The 16,727-nt window shown below is 41.6% G+C and overlaps 1 protein-coding gene across 10 annotated transcripts in view; it reads left to right on the top strand.

The window, feature by feature from the left end:
• STAU1 (staufen double-stranded RNA binding protein 1) overlaps window positions 1-16,727 on the top strand; it is an 81,942-nt gene that overhangs the window by 20,712 nt on the left and 44,503 nt on the right. For 3 of the 10 annotated variants that reach the window (XM_060619778.3, XM_060619770.3, XM_060619763.3), the window contains exon 1: window positions 6,672-6,937. The exons of 1 other annotated variant lie outside the window; for it this stretch is intronic. The gene's annotated coding sequence lies outside the window, so the exon portion shown is untranslated. Of the gene's footprint in view, window positions 1-6,670; window positions 6,938-16,727 lie in introns of those variants that run through there. 6 more of the 10 variants (XM_060619785.3, XM_060619803.3, XM_060619829.3 and 3 more) reach the window with 3 other exon arrangements.

Here is a 16,727-nt window from a genome sequence, read left to right as displayed (position 1 = left end):
GCCTCTCCCCTGCTCAGGCTGACTCTGTCTCTCTCAAAGTAAATAAATAAACTTAAAAAAAGAAAAAAAGAAATATGAAAGAAGGGGGTGCCTGGCTGGCTCATTTGGAAGAACATGTGACTCTTGATCTCAAGGTCATGGGTTCAAGCCCCATGTTGGGCATAGAGATTACTAAAAAATAACAAAATATTAAAAAAAAGAAATATGTAGAAATAAACCTGAAGAAAAGAGTTGAAAGTGAGTGGATTGGAGTATTGATTTTCATGATAAGCTTCTTAAAACTATTTGTCTCTTTAAACTATGGGCACATATTACTTTAAGAAGCTTAATTAAAAAAAATTTTTTTTAACATTTTAATTATCATTGAGAGATAGAGAGAGACAGAGCATGAGCATGGGAGGGGCAGAGAGAGGGGTAGACACAGAATCCGAAGCAGACTCCAGGCTCTGTGCTGATAGTTCAGAACTGTCAGCACAGGGCCCCATGCGGGGCTTAAACCCACGAACCATGAGATCATGACCTGAGCTGAAGTTGGATGCTTAACTGACTGAGCTACCCAGGTGCCCACTTTTATTCATTTTTCTATTGAGTTTTAATCTTTTTGTAATTCATGGGACCTGTATATGTTATAAAATTTGCCTTTCTGTGCTTGAGATGCAATTTTTATTCCAGTTTGTGACTTGTTTCTTTATTTCCCATGATTATATTTTATTTTCATGAAGTTAAATGTATCAATCTTTTCCTTTAAGTCTTCTGAATTTTGTGTTATAGTAAACGGGTCTTCTTCACTTCTCCCAGGGATTCTTTTGGTACTTTTATGGTTTCCTTCTTTCCATTTAAATCCTTGATCCATTTGCAGGGCATCTGGTTGGCTTAGTCAGTAGAGCGTCTGACTTCGGCTCAGGTCATGATCTCACAGTTCATGAGTTCAAGCCCTGCATCGGGCTCTGTGCTGACAGCTCAGAGCCTGGAACCTGCTTCAGATTCTGTGTCTCCCTCTCTCTCTGCCCCTCTCCTGCTCATATTCTCTCTCTCTCTCTCTCTCTCAAAAATAAATAAACATTAAATCCTTGATCCATTTGATATTTTTCCAGGTATAAGATAAAGTATGGATTTAACTCTTTTTTCCCCACAGATACTTTGTAGTTGTCCCAAATCTTTTATTGCATGATATCTGTCTTATCTCTATCAATTTGAAATAACACCTTTATTGAATACTAAATGCCTACTTATGTTTGGGTCTATTTGGGAATTTCTCTTCTCTTCTGATTTGTGGAACTAATTAGGCACTAGTACTTAACAGTTTCTGTCTTTTTTTTAAGTATGCTCTGTGTCCAACATGGGTCTTACACTCACGACCCCAAGATCAAGAGTCACATGCTCCACTGACTGAGCCAGCCAGGCGCCCCCCTAACAGTTTTAATTAGTAAGACAGGATAATGTGTTTATTATTTGGGCAGGAATTTTCAGAAATGTTTTCTTGTTAAATTTTCCATGAGAATTTTAGACATGGCTCATCTAGTTCCAAAACAGAATTTTGTTTGTTTTTTTATTAGGATCTCATTGAATGTCTGATATCTTTAAAAAAATTTTTTTTAATGGTTATTTATTTTTGACAGAGAGAGAGAGACAGCATGAGCGAGAGAGGGGCAGAGAGAGAGGGAGACACAGAATCTGAAGCAGGCTCCAGGTTCCAAGCTGTCAGCACAGAGCCCGACGTGGGGCTCAAACTCACAGACCATGAGATCATGACCTGAGCCGAAGTGGGACGCTCAACCGACTGAGCCACGCGGGTGCCCCAGAGTGTCTGATATCTTAATGATGCAGTCTTGCTAGTGAAGAACATAAATTATATATTTTTAAGTCTTTTTCTTCATCCTTCTGTAGAATTTAAATCTTCTTTTCATATACAGGGCTCCTGGGTGGCTCAGTCGGTTGAGTGTCAGACTTCAGCTCAGGTCATGATCTCGCGGTCTGTGAGTTCGAGCCCCGCGTCAGGCTCTGTGCTGACAGCTCAGAACCTGGAGCTTGCTTCGGATTCTGTGTCTCTCTCTCTGCCCCTCTTGCTCATGCTCTGTCTCTCTCTGTCTCTCAATAATAAATAAACATTAAAAATATTAAAAAAATAAATCTTCTCTTTATATAGATTGTGCATTGTTATTGTAAAATTTATTTCTAGGAATTTTCTTTTTTTTTTTCTTGCTTTGTAAATGCTGTTTTCCATTACATCTTCTAAGATATAATCTTCTCCCCTTAAGATGCTGAAATAGCCCCAGGGGAGCAGTCTACCTCAAATAATCTTGAGAATTACTCATCCAGACCAGCAAGTAGTTCTCAACCTTGTTTCTCCTTGCAACATAGTCTACGGTGATTTTGACATATACTAATCAATCCTCAGGTGTTCCTTGTTCTTTAGGGACTCCAGCAGAGTTGAGAGACTGTGGTTCTTCAGCAGCTTATGGAAATACATGTGTACCAGGCACTGTCTTAGGGGCCAGGGACACACCGTGGTGACCAAGATAGCTTGAGTCTGTGCCCTCATGGAAGTTGCACATAATCCTAGCCAAATAGAGCAAACTCATCAGATAATTGAATAATCATAAGGGTAGAAAGTTCTGCTGATGGGCCATGAGAGTAGAGCAGAGGTAGTTCCTCAGGTGTTAACATCCGTTAACATCCACACCCGAGGCTTCAATTACCTTTCAAACGCTACCCATTCATACATTAGGTGTCCAGTTCTGACTCTCCTCTGAGCTTCAGACCTGCCATTTACACTTCCTCATCAGGAAGTAGAGTCTAAGTCTCCTCCCTTTGTATCTGGACAGGCTTACATCCCATTTGTAGCTAGTAAACTACAGTGGACGTGACTGTATAGGACATCCAGGGCTAGGCCACACTAGGCAAATGCAGCTTTGCCTTGTTCTCTGGAGCACTAACTCAGAAAGCCTCCAGCTACTGTGTAAACAGTCTGACAGCCCTGAGGCTGCCATGCTGGGAGGAAGCCCAAAGCAGCCCATGCAGAGACCACGTGGACAGTCTCTAAGGCTCCATGAAGAGGGAGAGGCCCAGCCAGCCCCCAGGGGCTGCATGTGGTCCAGCTCTACATCAGAAACCCCTGAGTTAGAAAAGCCTAGGCAAACTCTTTCTGAATTCCTGACCCACATATCTGTGAGAGATGATAAAATTATCACTGTTATTTTAAGCCACTAAATTTGTAAGTGATTTGTTTTGCAGCAATAGAAACCAGAATATGGGCCACGTGGCTTGGTATATCTTTTCTTCCTAATTAGAATCCTTCCTGCACCCCTTTTGCCTAGTTACCATCTACATATGCTGCAGATATTTGCTGAAGCTACAATACTTTAGTATGCTCTGTCCCTAAACCTTGAAACTTGGGTTCATAACGCCCTCATAACACCATGTACCTTTCTTTAAAGTTTATTTATTTACTTTTTGAGAGAAAGAGAGCTGAGGAGGGCTAGAGAGAGAGGGAGAGAGGGAGAGGGAGAGAGAGAGCGAGAGAGAGAGCAAGAGAATCCCAAGCAGGCTCCACACTGCCAGCGTGGAGCCCGATGAGGGGCTCAAACTCATAAACCATGAGATCATGACCTGAGCTGAAATCTATAGTCGGATGTTTAAGCAACTGAGCCACCCTGGCGTCCCATCTTTCCTTCCTGTAGTCATCACAGTTGCATTTGGACTTCTTTGACCAGGGTCTGTCTTTCTGACAAATGTTCAGCTCCACAGGCCAGCATTCAGTCCATACTGTTACAGTAGGCCAGGCATTGCAAACTTAAATGTCCACAGGAACAGGAAAATAACATAAATGAGAGACATGGGCAGGGTGGGGACTGCAGTGAGATGAAAAGAATGTGCCCATGTATAGAGTGCAGTTGCCACTCTGCAGGCTGTGTGCAGCCAAATCTGCTTCATTTTTAAAGAGATGATACCAAAAAAAGAAAAAGAAAGAAAGAATAAAGAGATGATACGAACCCATATTATTATGTATTAGAATGATAGCAACTAATTAAAACTAAAAACACAGAAGAAAGAAAAACAACAGGCTGAAGATTTAATACTCATTGGTTTTTTTGGGGGGAGGGGAGGCTGTTTTTGTTTTTCCATCAGGTCAGCAAAGAGCAAGCATGGGGCTAGAGATTGGTCAGATAATACACATGACATGACCCTTTCAGGTTTGGTTGGTCCCCAGCCACCTGACCATAGGAGTGTTCTTAATACTCCTTGTTTTTTGAGAATGACTCTGAACTCATTTTGTGTAATCAAGGAATTTTATTTAACTGAGGCATAGGTTAGCTGTGGGGCTGGCTGGGTTCAGGGGTGGGTCATTTAGATTTGTTTTCTCTCTTTGTACCTGGAGACTGTGAGTCAAATTCTCTTCCAAGGGCCTGCAGACTTCTTGACTCTTGCCAAACAATAAAAGAATTATTTACTTTTCTTTAAGATAACACTGGAAATAAGAAATTGTGACCATTAAGTAAATTACATTAAATTCTGTGTGTTCCTTCCTAAAAGATAAATTATAGGTATTTGTAATAAGGAATGGGAACAGGTAAATCTCATAATTAACTGTGAGAAGTTGATTTTTATTTAAAAATTATACTTTGTATTATTTATGATCTATCAAAAAATAGAAAAAGAAGGGGTACCTGGGTAGCTCAATTGGTTAAGCACCCAACTCCTGATTTTTGGCTCAGGTTATGATCTCACAGTCATGGGATTGGGCTCCATGCTGATCATGGAGCCTGCTTGACAGTCCTCTCCCTATTCTCCTCTCCCCTTCTCTCTCAAGAAAGAAAGAAAGAAAGAAAGAAAGAAAGAAAGAAAGAAGGAAAGAGAAAGAAAAGAGGTATCAATCCATGAAAAAAACATAGAGGAAACTTGGCATATTACTAAGTGAAAGAAGCCAATCTGAAAAGGCTACAGAATGCATGATTCCAACTATATGACATTTCTGGAAAAGGCAAAACTGTAGGGATAGGACAAAGATAAGTGATTGCAAGGGGTTAAGAGGAGGAAAAGGGAGGCAGTACCCTAAGAACACGTGACCCCCAGAATGACACGTGATCAGTCACTGGCAAGAGCAGATAGTAGCCTAGGCTGCTCAGTGCGGCACACCTAGAATTTCACAACGCTAAAGAGAGTCCTATCATTCTTAAGATAGGAAGATGAGACAGCGTATCAAGCTCTCTACCAATTCTTATGTCCACTGGTTAAGTCAGGAAATTGTTCCTACTTAACTAAGAGGGAAACTGAGGTCCAGCTGTATTACGGTCCAAGTTGTGGAATAAAATCCAAAGTCTGGATTAGAAAAAAAAATAGCGGGATCTCCCTCTCAATATATGGAAGAAGGGAAATAAACTGAGACTGGAAGTCATTCGCCCATCACTTAGGTCCCCATGGGTGATAGTAAAATGGGTAAGAACATCCTCTTCTACCTTTACATCTTTGAAGAGATTGTCTGATTGTGCAGGGACCTCAGCTTTGAGTTTAGAGAAACACTTCTGTGTCTGCTCCTTTATCCAAGTGAGCTATACTTAGGAGACTGCTTAAGGGTTAGAGAAAACAATTCTCCTCTAGCAGAGGACTGGACAAGATCTGAATGGTGCTTATCAATGTTTTGGACCGGCACTATATGGACAGTGAAAGTATTTTGATTGTTTGGTGTCCTGAAATTCAATCTTATTGCATTTTACAAGAAGCAGAATAAGGAGGCCTGGTCCAGAGAAAGGAGTCCTCTGTGGCGGGGGCAAGGTCCCAAAGCCATGTTTGGAGAAGCCCCTTTAGCCAGAGAACCTCATATCATGAATTTATGCAAGCTAAACTCTATTGCCTTGGCTAGAAGGATTGAGCAATAGTTAGATTGAAAGATACTGAGAAAGAACGGCAGAGAGAGAAAATAAACTATTTTTAAATAGTGGGGAAGCAGTCCCAGAGTGAGGAGAGAGGAGGCCTGGGCATCTGCAGTTCTTTCCCTGTTTCCTGGCCCTCTCACAATGAGTACATTATTCTTTGCTGAGTGTGATTGTAGATATCCAAAATTTCCCACCATTAACCCTCACCCCCAGCCCCCATATGAGCATGATGAGAAAAGCCACTTAGTTTATCCAGAGCTGGGTAAAAGAAGTTACAATCTGGCACTCACTACAAGTTACTCATTGTTATTTATTATGTGCTTCACCCTCAGAGAACGTAAGCTCCATGAGGGTAGGGATTTTTGTGTGTTCACCTCTATATTCTCAACTCTTGGAGCAGTACCTTGCACAGCAGTAGGCGTTTAATAAACATTTACGGAAGGAGGAACTAAGAGAAGGAGAGAAACAAGGAACGGAGGCTGGCGAAAAAGGACGCAGAGGAAAACGGGAAGAACGAAGTGGGGCGGAGTTAAGTAGGACGGCCCAGCCTCGCTGCGGGTCCAGTGAGCAGCCCTCAATTCCCAGACTACAACTCCCAGCAAGCCCCGGGAGCCAGGGCCGGCCGCCGCGACGCAGGCCCGACCAGGCCTCAGCCCACCAGGCTCCCGAAGTGCCTTGCGATGGCAGGCGCCGGCGCAGCGCCAGCCGGGACTTGTGGTTCGAACTTCGGGGCGGGGGGGGGGGGGGGGGGGGCCGGGCATGGAGGCGGGCGGGGGCCGGGGGCGGGCGCAGGCCCCTCCCCCGTCACTTCCTGCCGGGCTGCGGGCGCCGGAGCGGCTCTTCAGCGTTTGCGCCGGTGGCCGCCGCGTCTGGCTCGGCTCCCCCTTTCCTCTGACCCCCGGCCCGGCGGCGCCCGCCTTCTCCGCGGCCACTCCGCCTCTTCCCTCCTGCCGTTCCCTTCCTCCTCTCCCTTCTTCCTTCCTCCTTCCCCTCCTCGCCGCCCCCGTCGCCGCCGCCGCCGCCCAGGACCGCCGGCCGGGGGACGAGCTCGGGGCAGCAGCCAGGTGAGGCGGCCGGGCCTGGCGGGGCCCGCGCGGGCGCCGCGGCTACGGAGGGAGGCGGCGGGTGGGGCCTAGGCCTCGGCGGGCCCGCGCGCTTGGCTTCTTCCCCGGGCCTCTGTCCCGCCCGCGGGGCCTTCCTGGAGGAGGCGGGTCCTCCCGCGCCCCCCGCGTCGGGGCGCCCGGCGGCCTGGACCCAAGGCGCCCCAGCTCCTCCACCCCTTGCTGGGGCCAGAAACAGGTGCCACGCCGCCTTTCCCCATTCTTCCTCGCGCGCGGGGATGCCGAAGTTATTCCTGGGGCGGGGGGTGGTAGGGTCGGGGGGGAGCTCCCCGCTTCAAGTCCCTGAGCGTCTAAATCTCCCCAGCCAGATCCGGAGCATAGTGGTTACGAGCACAGCCCGGGTGTCCTGACACGGGTACAAATCCCAGCGCTACTGCTTTCAGCAAGTCACTTAAACTCTTTGTGTCTTGGTTGGAAAAGGGGCTAATGCGGTTCCTGCCTCGTAACGCTCGCTGTTAAGGTTCCGTGAAATGGGGCGTGTGAAGCGCTTATCAGAGTGCCAGACCCACAGCGTGTCCCAATAAACCGTCTGCATAATTTATTAGCGTGACATTAAGGTATAACTTAATGGGTAAAGTGGAAATAAGTTGACCTACCTAGGTTTTCCTTGAGGCAGAAAGCTTGAGCGTGCCCACCGCCTGCGCCGGGGCTTTGTTTTGGGTTGTTAACATCTGAAAGGGGCGTACGTTTAATTGGGACACTCTGTAAGCAGGCAGTCTGTAAAAGATGCTGTTATTTCCATCTCCTCCGCTGAGCCAACTACAAGATTTCATCAGTTCCTTCAGTGTGAGCAACCTGTCCATTTTTCCTGCCATCCTCCGGCTTCTTGTTGTCATTTCATTTCTGGGAAAGTTGCTGGCCGAAGCTTTCCTTGAGTTCAGGAACCCTTTCCGGATCATTTGCTCGGTGTCAGGCCCTGGAGGGGGCGGTGGATGAAGCTGGAAAAAAATATGTCTGTCTTTTCTTGCGCTGCATCTCTAACTTCTAACTTTTTTTTCACTGCAGCTTCGCTTTTATTCCCTCCGTCCCTGTTGGCCGACTTTCCTTTTAAGCCCTTGCCCCATCTCCGTATCGCAGTATTGCTTGTGTGGAAGTTTTCTTCTGTTCCTGCGAAGATATGTGCTTCAGTCTGTTCTGCCTCTGTTCTCTGGCTGTGGGGACGTTTTTAAGGTCACTCTTCCCTTCTGCTTGTAGCTTTAATTGTTCAGAGGGTGGTGGAAAGAGAGTTAATCGGGCTTTTTGATTGATTTTGGCCTTTCAGGAGTCTGTGTGCTTACCAAATATAAATTACATTGCCGCTTGTTGAAGTAAAAACTAAAAATACAGTTGGATTGTAGAAGGAGCATGTCCTTCTGGTGACAGGTGGGATTTTTAAACCAGCAACTTTAAAGATACCGAGTTTGTTTTAATTGTTTATGTAGTTGTAATGTGTACCTTTCATTAAAGGAAATGTAACTCGTAGTGGTTGAAATTTACAAAAAAGCAGAGAGTGTGTGTTTGCTCTACTGAATGATCTCCTGTATCATAGGATTGTTTTAGGTAGTAAATTTCCTTACTGAATTCAAAATTGTTTTGATTTACACCTGTCTCTTAATAACATGTGATGCAAAGTGGCCTCTCTGACGTTGACATTTTCCTATAATTTTCTGACAGAGTCATTTCTGGTGTAAAATATTTGTTTGGATGACTCTTTAAAAACACCTAAGAAACAGCTGTACCAGAGTGCCTGGGTGGCTCAGTCAGCTAAGCATCGGACTCTTGATTTCAGCTCAGGTCTTGATCTCAGCGTTGTAAATCCAAGGCCCACGACGGGCTCTGTGCTGGACATGAAGCCTACCTAAAAGAGAGAGAGAGAGAAAGAGAGGGAAAGGAAGGAAGGAAGCAAGAAAAAAAAGAAAAAGAGAAAGAGAGAAATCTGTGCGACAAGCATGCCTCTGCCACATCTGAATTGTAGTTTTGGGAAAATGGTATTTTAATATTGCAGTTGATAACTTTATGTTTATTTTATTTTTGAGAGAGAGAGCCAGAGTTCTGGGGTGGGGGGTGGGGGGGCGGAGGAGAGGGAGGGGCAGAGAGGTAGAGAGAGAGGGAGACACAGAATCCAAAGCAGGCTCCAGGGTCCGAGCTGTCAGCACAGAGCCTGATGCGGGGCTCGAACTCATGGACTGTGAGATCATGACCTGAGCCGAAGTCGGACGCTGAACCGACTGAGCCACCCAGGCACCCCATAACTTTTTTTAAACAACTTTTTATTACGGAAAACATGCAAAAGTTGGATAACTATAGAGAATCCCCATGTATTGGTCACTTAGCTTTGACAATAATTAACTTGTAGCCAAGGTCATATTGTTTCATGTAGTACCTCCTCCCCCAAACTAGGTTATTTTGAAACAAATCCTAAACATCATATAATTTTACCAGATTGCCCCAGACTGTTAATCTGTCACAAAATTTACTTTCAGTGAAATCCTGGTTCTCATTTTGTTTATTGGACTTCTCATCTTTGTTTATACATGATTATCATACAGCAGAAAAAGAATGAGCTGCCACATCAGCTCTTGGTTCAGTGCTTTTCCCACTCAAAGTCATGTCCAAAATGTTGCCTTCTTTGTGTACAAAAGCAACAGTTCTTGAGCTATTAATGGCTATAATTGAAAAGCCATTTTCGTTTTCGTGGAGACCTATCTGTTAAACCACTTCTAATGGAGAATAACTTTGTGTCATAGTTAAACTATAGTTAATAATTCATAATGAAACTTTCAAAGTTTCTTTACCGTGGTATAAATATGCTGCTGTCACCTCAGGTTAAGAATTAAGCAAAGGGTATTTGCTTTCCAAACTCTGTTGTAGAATTATTTTTAGTAAGTATGAATGAATTTCACAGCATAGATGCTCATGTTTTTTCTTTCCTGTCTGAAAAGAGATTTTTTTTCCTAGAATGGAGGTTGACAGGAATATTGCGTAAGTAAGGAATCATTACTTAATTTTCAAGTTTCTGGTCATGGACACTTCACAGTTTTTAGACCTGTAACGTAATTTCAATTGTGTATGTTTACTTTTGAGCTTGATCAGGTGTAGTGAAAATGGATGTTAGGTTTTACTTGTTACAGTCTGAGAGATGGAGAGGGATATGAATAGCTCTTAAAATTAACTTAGGAAAAAATAATTTGGTATCTAAGAAAGGGCACAAAACGTACTTTATTTTAAAAAAAATGCTTAGTGCTTCTCAGGAGGCTTAAAGTAAAACTTTTAAGTATTTGGAATTGTTACCATAAATACAGTTTGTTCAGACTTAAATTGCTCTCTTTTAAGATTCAGCCAGAAAACCCATTTATATACAGATTATTTTAAGTTTGGAAATGAGCATGACTCATAGAACTCCCCCCCCCCCCCCCCCTCTGAAGTCTAACCCATTAACATTATTCTGAGTGTAATCTTCAAACGGTGGCCTATACTGTGCTGCTGTATCCAGTCTCCTCTCAGTAAGACAACGAAGGTACTTCTATAGGAGTCCGAGTGGGTCTCCGCTTATTGAGCAACTTTCTCTTGCTCTTAGGGGATGGAGTGAAAGTGAAATTCACCAGCATAAAAATGAAACTTTCGTGAAAAAGACATCTTTTTGTTGGATGTCATAAGTCAGTTCCAGGGACCTTGTTTTTATGATTCTGCAAACTGGATCATCTTATTTGCTGTTACACTTAGTGACCCAGACTTGTTCGGTTTGTGGAAATGTGAATTCTTCCCCCTCAAACAAGAGCTTTTGGCGTTGCTTTCTTTCTCTCGGAATGGGATTCTGGGGCCTTCAGAAGTGTTTAAAGAAGTTTATGACAGATTTTGTTTCACACTAGACCTTTTGCATCACACTAAACCTATAAAAGCTTGTTTTAAATTCTCAACTTTTGGTGACAGAGACCTTTGTGGCTAAAATGCTTCTGGTGTAATTTTCTAAATGAGCTTTTCCTTAAATAAAACCTCATTAAAATCAAGGCTTAACATTTATGCTGTTTCAAAAAGTGTAATTTATAAGTTAGAGATTGAACTAGAAGACATGTTATTCACTATCCTTATTTTTCCCCAACATTCTATTATGAACATTTTCAAACATACAACGGCATTTAAAGAATTGCGGCGTCTCTTTGAATTCGTTAATTCATTTTATTTTTCTTTTTTAAAAGTTTTTGTTTTTGAATTTTTTAAAGTTTTATTTGTTTAAGTAATCTCTGCACCCAGCGTGGGGCTCAAACTCATGACCCCGAGAACAAGAGTTACATGCTCTTCTGACTCAGCCAGCCAAGTGCCCCCCATTTTATTTTTCAGTACATTTCTTTTTTTTTTTTTTTAATTCATTTTTGAGAGAGAGAGAGAGAGAGAGAGAGAGAGCAGGGGAGGGGCAGAGAGAGAGGGAGAGAGAGAATCCTAAGCAGGCTTCGTGCCGTCAGCAGAGCCTGACATGACATGGGGCTCAGTCTTAAGACCGTGAGATCTTGACCTGAGCTGAAATCCAGAGAGTGGATGCTTTGCTGACTGAGCCACCCAGGTGCCCCACCACAGTTAATTTTACATCGAGGCAGCTCTATAAGGTGTTCCTAGGACTTTAAAAGCTTTGTTGATATTTGTTTCCAGTTTTGCTTTGACTCTAGAACTTTTTGCTTTCTTGAAGAAATGTTTAATGAATTTTTGCACCAATGTGTGCTTATCTATAAATCAAGTGTTACAAAGTTTGAATAATGTTGGCCAGATCCTTTGTTCTCACCTACTAAAGGGAGAATAGGATTACAAATATATAGCTGTGTTAATTGTAACAAATGCCAATAGATGGATGACTTGGATATCTGTTGCTCTAAACTAGAAAATCTTACCAAAGGAAATTATTTATTATTAAAAAAAAACGGTAAAGTGGGGGAAATAACTGCAAAGAGCTTAATTTTTAAAATATTTACATTCCCATAGTAGTGAATAAGGTTGATGTAAAAGTAATTTATGTCACTGGATAAGAGAAGGTAGAGACAAATTCTCCACAGACTTTATTATAGTTTCTGGAATTACACATGTTCATTTATTTGTCAAAGGAGTATATTCAGGGGGTTCCTCCAAAGTAAGTATATTTACTGAAAGCAAAAGTGGGAAAATCTATCGAAGAAAGTACTTGCTTTCGATTAAAAATTAGTCTTCTAAATATTAAATTTGTAGCCCATCTGCTTCTGTTTAATCTGGAATCTAATTTGGGGAAGAAGTGTGATGATTTTGTGAGTTTATAACAGTAATGGAACCAAACTAGGCTATTTTTTTATAATGTAATACAGAGGTCATAATTGTTCTAGAAGATTTTTGTTATGTCTACCAGACTACAAAGTCTAAAAAAAATTTACTTAAGTGCCCTGGGGTCTTTGCCTTAAATGAAAATGATTGTTCATTAGATTGTCTCTATATTTGATGTAGCTTTAGAACTGGTTGCCCAGTGAGTGGGTTGATTTTAGTCAGCATGTTCTCTGTTCCCATTTAAAATGTTTTTTACAAGTGGTGTGTAGCTATAAGCTTATATTTATAGATGTTTATGTGGCTGAGGACAGGATTAGTAAATTTGCTGGATAATAATACTTGCTACTATTTATTGAGCTCTTAACCATGTGCTAGGTAGGTTAGGATTACAGGATGAGGGTTACTTGATGCAGGAAAGGAATCTGAAGGGTCAGATTGAATTTATCTAATAATATAAAAAGCTGCTGTTCATCAGGCTCTTCCTTTGTGCTAAGAGTTGAAGTAGGCGCTTTATGTTATATTTCTGATACTCGAAAACGTCTTTGCAGACGTAGGTTCATAGTGGCTGAGGATACTGAGGCCTGTCTAGGAGGCCAAGTAACTGTAGTGGGGTCCTGAGCTCTATCCATTGAACCATCCCTCGTCTCTAATTATGCTCAGGTGCTTTTTGTTTAGGGTAATTTTTTCTGTGTGTCACCAGTGCTTTACCATAGGTAGGATGATTTTTGTTTACCAGAATATCAGACCCAATTTGAAAAAAAAGTCTGTATCAGTAATACTCAATTTTTAACATGAACCCTATTCATCATTCCCTTGAAATAGTTTGAAGACTTACGGTTTCCTGGTTTGCTGTGATGGGTTGATACAGTCAAACTAAAACTTTTAAGGTGATTCAGAGTTTGTGGAGTTGGGGGAACTACTTAGAAGTAAACGGGGAGAAGGAGGTTTCATGAACCTGTAGGAGGCTCTCCCCTAAATTATTGCTATAATCATTCATGAAGTTTGCTAAAAATGATTTATGAACTGTAAATAAGGTTGTTGTTAAGAAAATCAGTTTATTTTTTTTTCATGTTTATTTATTTTGAGAGAGAGAGAGAGAGCAGGGGAGGGGCAGAGAGGGAGAGAGAATCCCATGCAAGCTGTATGGGGTTCCATCTCATAAACTGAACTGTGAGATCATGACCTGAGCCAAAATGAAGAGTTCGGATGCTTAACAGACTGAGCCACTCAGGCACCCTGAACGTGATTATCTTTAAAATTACAATATTCTACTTTATTGGATATGAGTTAACTAAACTTCCAATTAACTTTATAGGGCGAGGTGGCTGTTGCCCTCTTTGCCTCCTAGCCATTTCTAACATCCATTTCCTCACTGATGGTATTGGGAATATTTCATGTAACTTTCTGTTTGGTATTGAACTGCCTCCCGAACAGTTTCTTTTTTATTTTCTTTGAATTGCTGATCTCCTTGAATAGGAAGCCTCTTTGGTTCTCCACCCTGGCGGTAGTCCTCTCTTAGGGTTAGTTTTAAAAGGCTACATCAGTGAAATGAAACCTGTTGTTTGGATTTGGGGTTTTTATGAGTTGGTGTGTGAGTTTCCATTGTGTGTTTTAACCTCAACTGAGGTGACCGTGTAGTCTGTAATGACATACGTGTGTCTCATTAATCATGAAAAGGGGTTGGAAATGGGTCTTCTCTGGGGATGAAGTGAGCACATGCTCCTTCTTAAATTATCTATATCGGCTCCCCTCAGGCACAAACTTTTTGATTTAACTAGATCTTGTCTGATTTTCTCACAGTTTTACTTTTTGAAGTCCGTGCTTTCTATAGATTAAAATTAACTGAGGCATGAATTTTCTACTCTTGCAGATTCCACCCTGATACAAACAGGGCCATTGTCTGCTGATGGCATTGTGATTTCGTACAGAATGCTAGGCAGTCCTTTCCTCGGTCAGAAAGAAGATAATTTATATGTAGTGATAAGTCTGATTATGCCTGGAGGCTTATGTTCTTTGTTGCACAATTTAACCAACTTGCTCATTGAAGCTCTGTGACCCTTCACCTAGATGACAAATAGAGTTAGGTAAATAGTTTCCTTTTGGTTTGTAGTATAGTGAACCTTTACAGTCTGGAACATTCAGAGTATGACTACTGGGTTCTGATTTTCCTGTTAACAGACTTTACCTGTTTAAGCACCAAACATAAAAAAAGAATAAATTTTTTTTGGAGGGAGGGATAAAGTTCTTTCTAATTTTGCTTTTTTTTTTCTTAATTTTTTTTCTTTTTTAAAATATTTTTTAAAATGTTTTATTTGGAGAGAGAGTGCATGTGCTAGAGAGAGAGTGGGGGAAGGGCAGAAAAAGAGGGGGATAGGGGACTCGAAGTGGCACAGAGCTGCTGTCAGCACAGAGCCCAGTGTGGGGCTTGATCTCGCAGTTGAGAGGTCATGACCTGAGCCACAGTTGGATGCCTAACCCACTGAGCCACCCAGGTGCCCCAATAATGTGTTTTGACTGTGACTTAACATCATTTTATAATATCAGTTGCAGTGTACCCTAAGAAAGTGATGTTTAACAGCTAACTCTGGCATGGAATATCATACTTTACAAGCATTTCACCTACATTACCAGTTAATCCACCCAAGAAGCACACAGTTATTATTTTACTATCATATGAAATTGGTGGTGGTAACCCCATTTAATATATTAAAAGGTTGAAGCCTCTTGCCCTATTAAATGAAGCATTTATCATCCAACTGAGCACCAGAGTTGGGACCCAAACTCAGATTTCCAGCCAGGAGTTTCCTTCCACCATACCAAACAACACTGTGCTTAGCTGGTTTGCCCTTATCCTAAATCAGCATTTTGCAGCTAAGGGGTCTTTGTGTTCTTATGTATCTTCTTTAGTTATGATGTGATGTGTGATCATAAATGATGTGTTACTACAAGTTAAAATGCCACTGTGAATTCTTAATTTAAATTTGTGTTAGGTTCAAGGTTGTTCCTGTACAAATGTGAATTCCACAAGGACAGGGACTGTATCTTATTTGTGCCTAGGACACTGCCTGCAAATAGGTGTTCAGTAATTGTTGAATGAATAAAGCAATGAATGTAATTCACTGTTTTGCATTCTAGTGTGTGTGCTTGAGTGGGAAAGAAAGAGATTTGGGCTTAACCCCCCAGTCTGTCTTCTCTACCACTGCTTAGAGAGAGTAAGTGCTGTGTAGATACACTGGAAACAATCATGGTGGCTTGGGATTATCATTTGAAAATGGTTGAGGGATTTCAAAAACTGAGTTTGCTCACAGGAGTGTGAATGTGTATGAGTGCCAGCTATCCTTGTATTGTGTAAATATGTCTGAAATCCAAATGGTTGCACGCTGCTATATTTCTCTCCCCTCCTCCTTTTTTCTTTGTTGCAAAGTTGTTGGTGATTGTTTCTTACTGTTGTCATGATGTCTGATTCTAGCAGCTCCCTTTTTCCAGTCTTATTTATTTATTTCATTCTAATTTTTTAAATTTCTGGGTTGGGCTAGAAAACTTAGATACCCAAACCTAACCATAATGGTTCAGCACAGATGGGCTTGAACTAAGGCAAAGGCCCCAGGAGTAAAAGGCATGAGCTCTCCAGGGTGGTCTTAGCTATCTCTTTGGGCTGCTCAGAGGCCTTTTTCAGTTTCCACTAATGCTAGGCTTGTGAATGGGTGAGATTATGGAGCAACAGGATTCTAGATTGTTAAATTGTTAGCATAGTATACTATTTACAGAAGGAACTTTAATTGTTAAAATACTGTAAAACAAAGGAGAATTTATTTTATTTCTGAAATTTTGGACAGTGAACAGCTATTTCTATCCTCTGTTAAGCCCCAATAGCAGTGAGGAATTGAAATGAATGAAATTACTTAATGTTGTAAAAATGCAAAAGGCATCTCAAGGTAAGGAGTTTTCTTTGTTACTGACTGCAACCTGGGTTTAAGCTGTGTATGTCCATTTATATGAGGATTTTTTTGAAAATACAATACAGTATTGTATATGTATTTTCTCTTTATGATTTTATTAATATTTTCTTTTCTGTAGCTTGGTTGGAAGAATACTGTATAGAATACATATAACGTACAAAATATGTGTTACTCAACTGTTTATGTTGTCGGTAAAGCTTCTGGTCAACAGTTAGGCTATTAGTGAGTAAGTCTTCGGGGAGTGAAAAGTTAAAGCCTGAATTTTCCACTCTGTGGGGTGGGGGATTGGCACTCCTAACCCTCTTGTTGTTCAAGGGACACCTGTACTACCCTTTAAAAAGGAAGATACCTGTAGCTAAATCATACCTGAGAGTTTGAGAATTAAACTCTTATGTCTCCTGAAATCCAGTTCTAAAGAACGATTATGGTTTGGATTTACTAGAGGTAATGTGCTTTTTTGTATTGTGCAGTTTAATATAAGAATATTTATGTACAAAGTGCCTTCTTGTAAAGTT

This window comes from Panthera onca, chromosome A3 (assembly GCF_046562875.1).
Source record: "Panthera onca isolate mPanOnc1 chromosome A3, mPanOnc1 haplotype 2, whole genome shotgun sequence".
NCBI classification, from domain to species: domain Eukaryota; kingdom Metazoa; phylum Chordata; class Mammalia; order Carnivora; family Felidae; genus Panthera; species Panthera onca.
The sequence above is the reverse complement of the archived record's forward strand: the minus strand, read 5'-3'. Positions and strand labels throughout refer to the sequence as shown.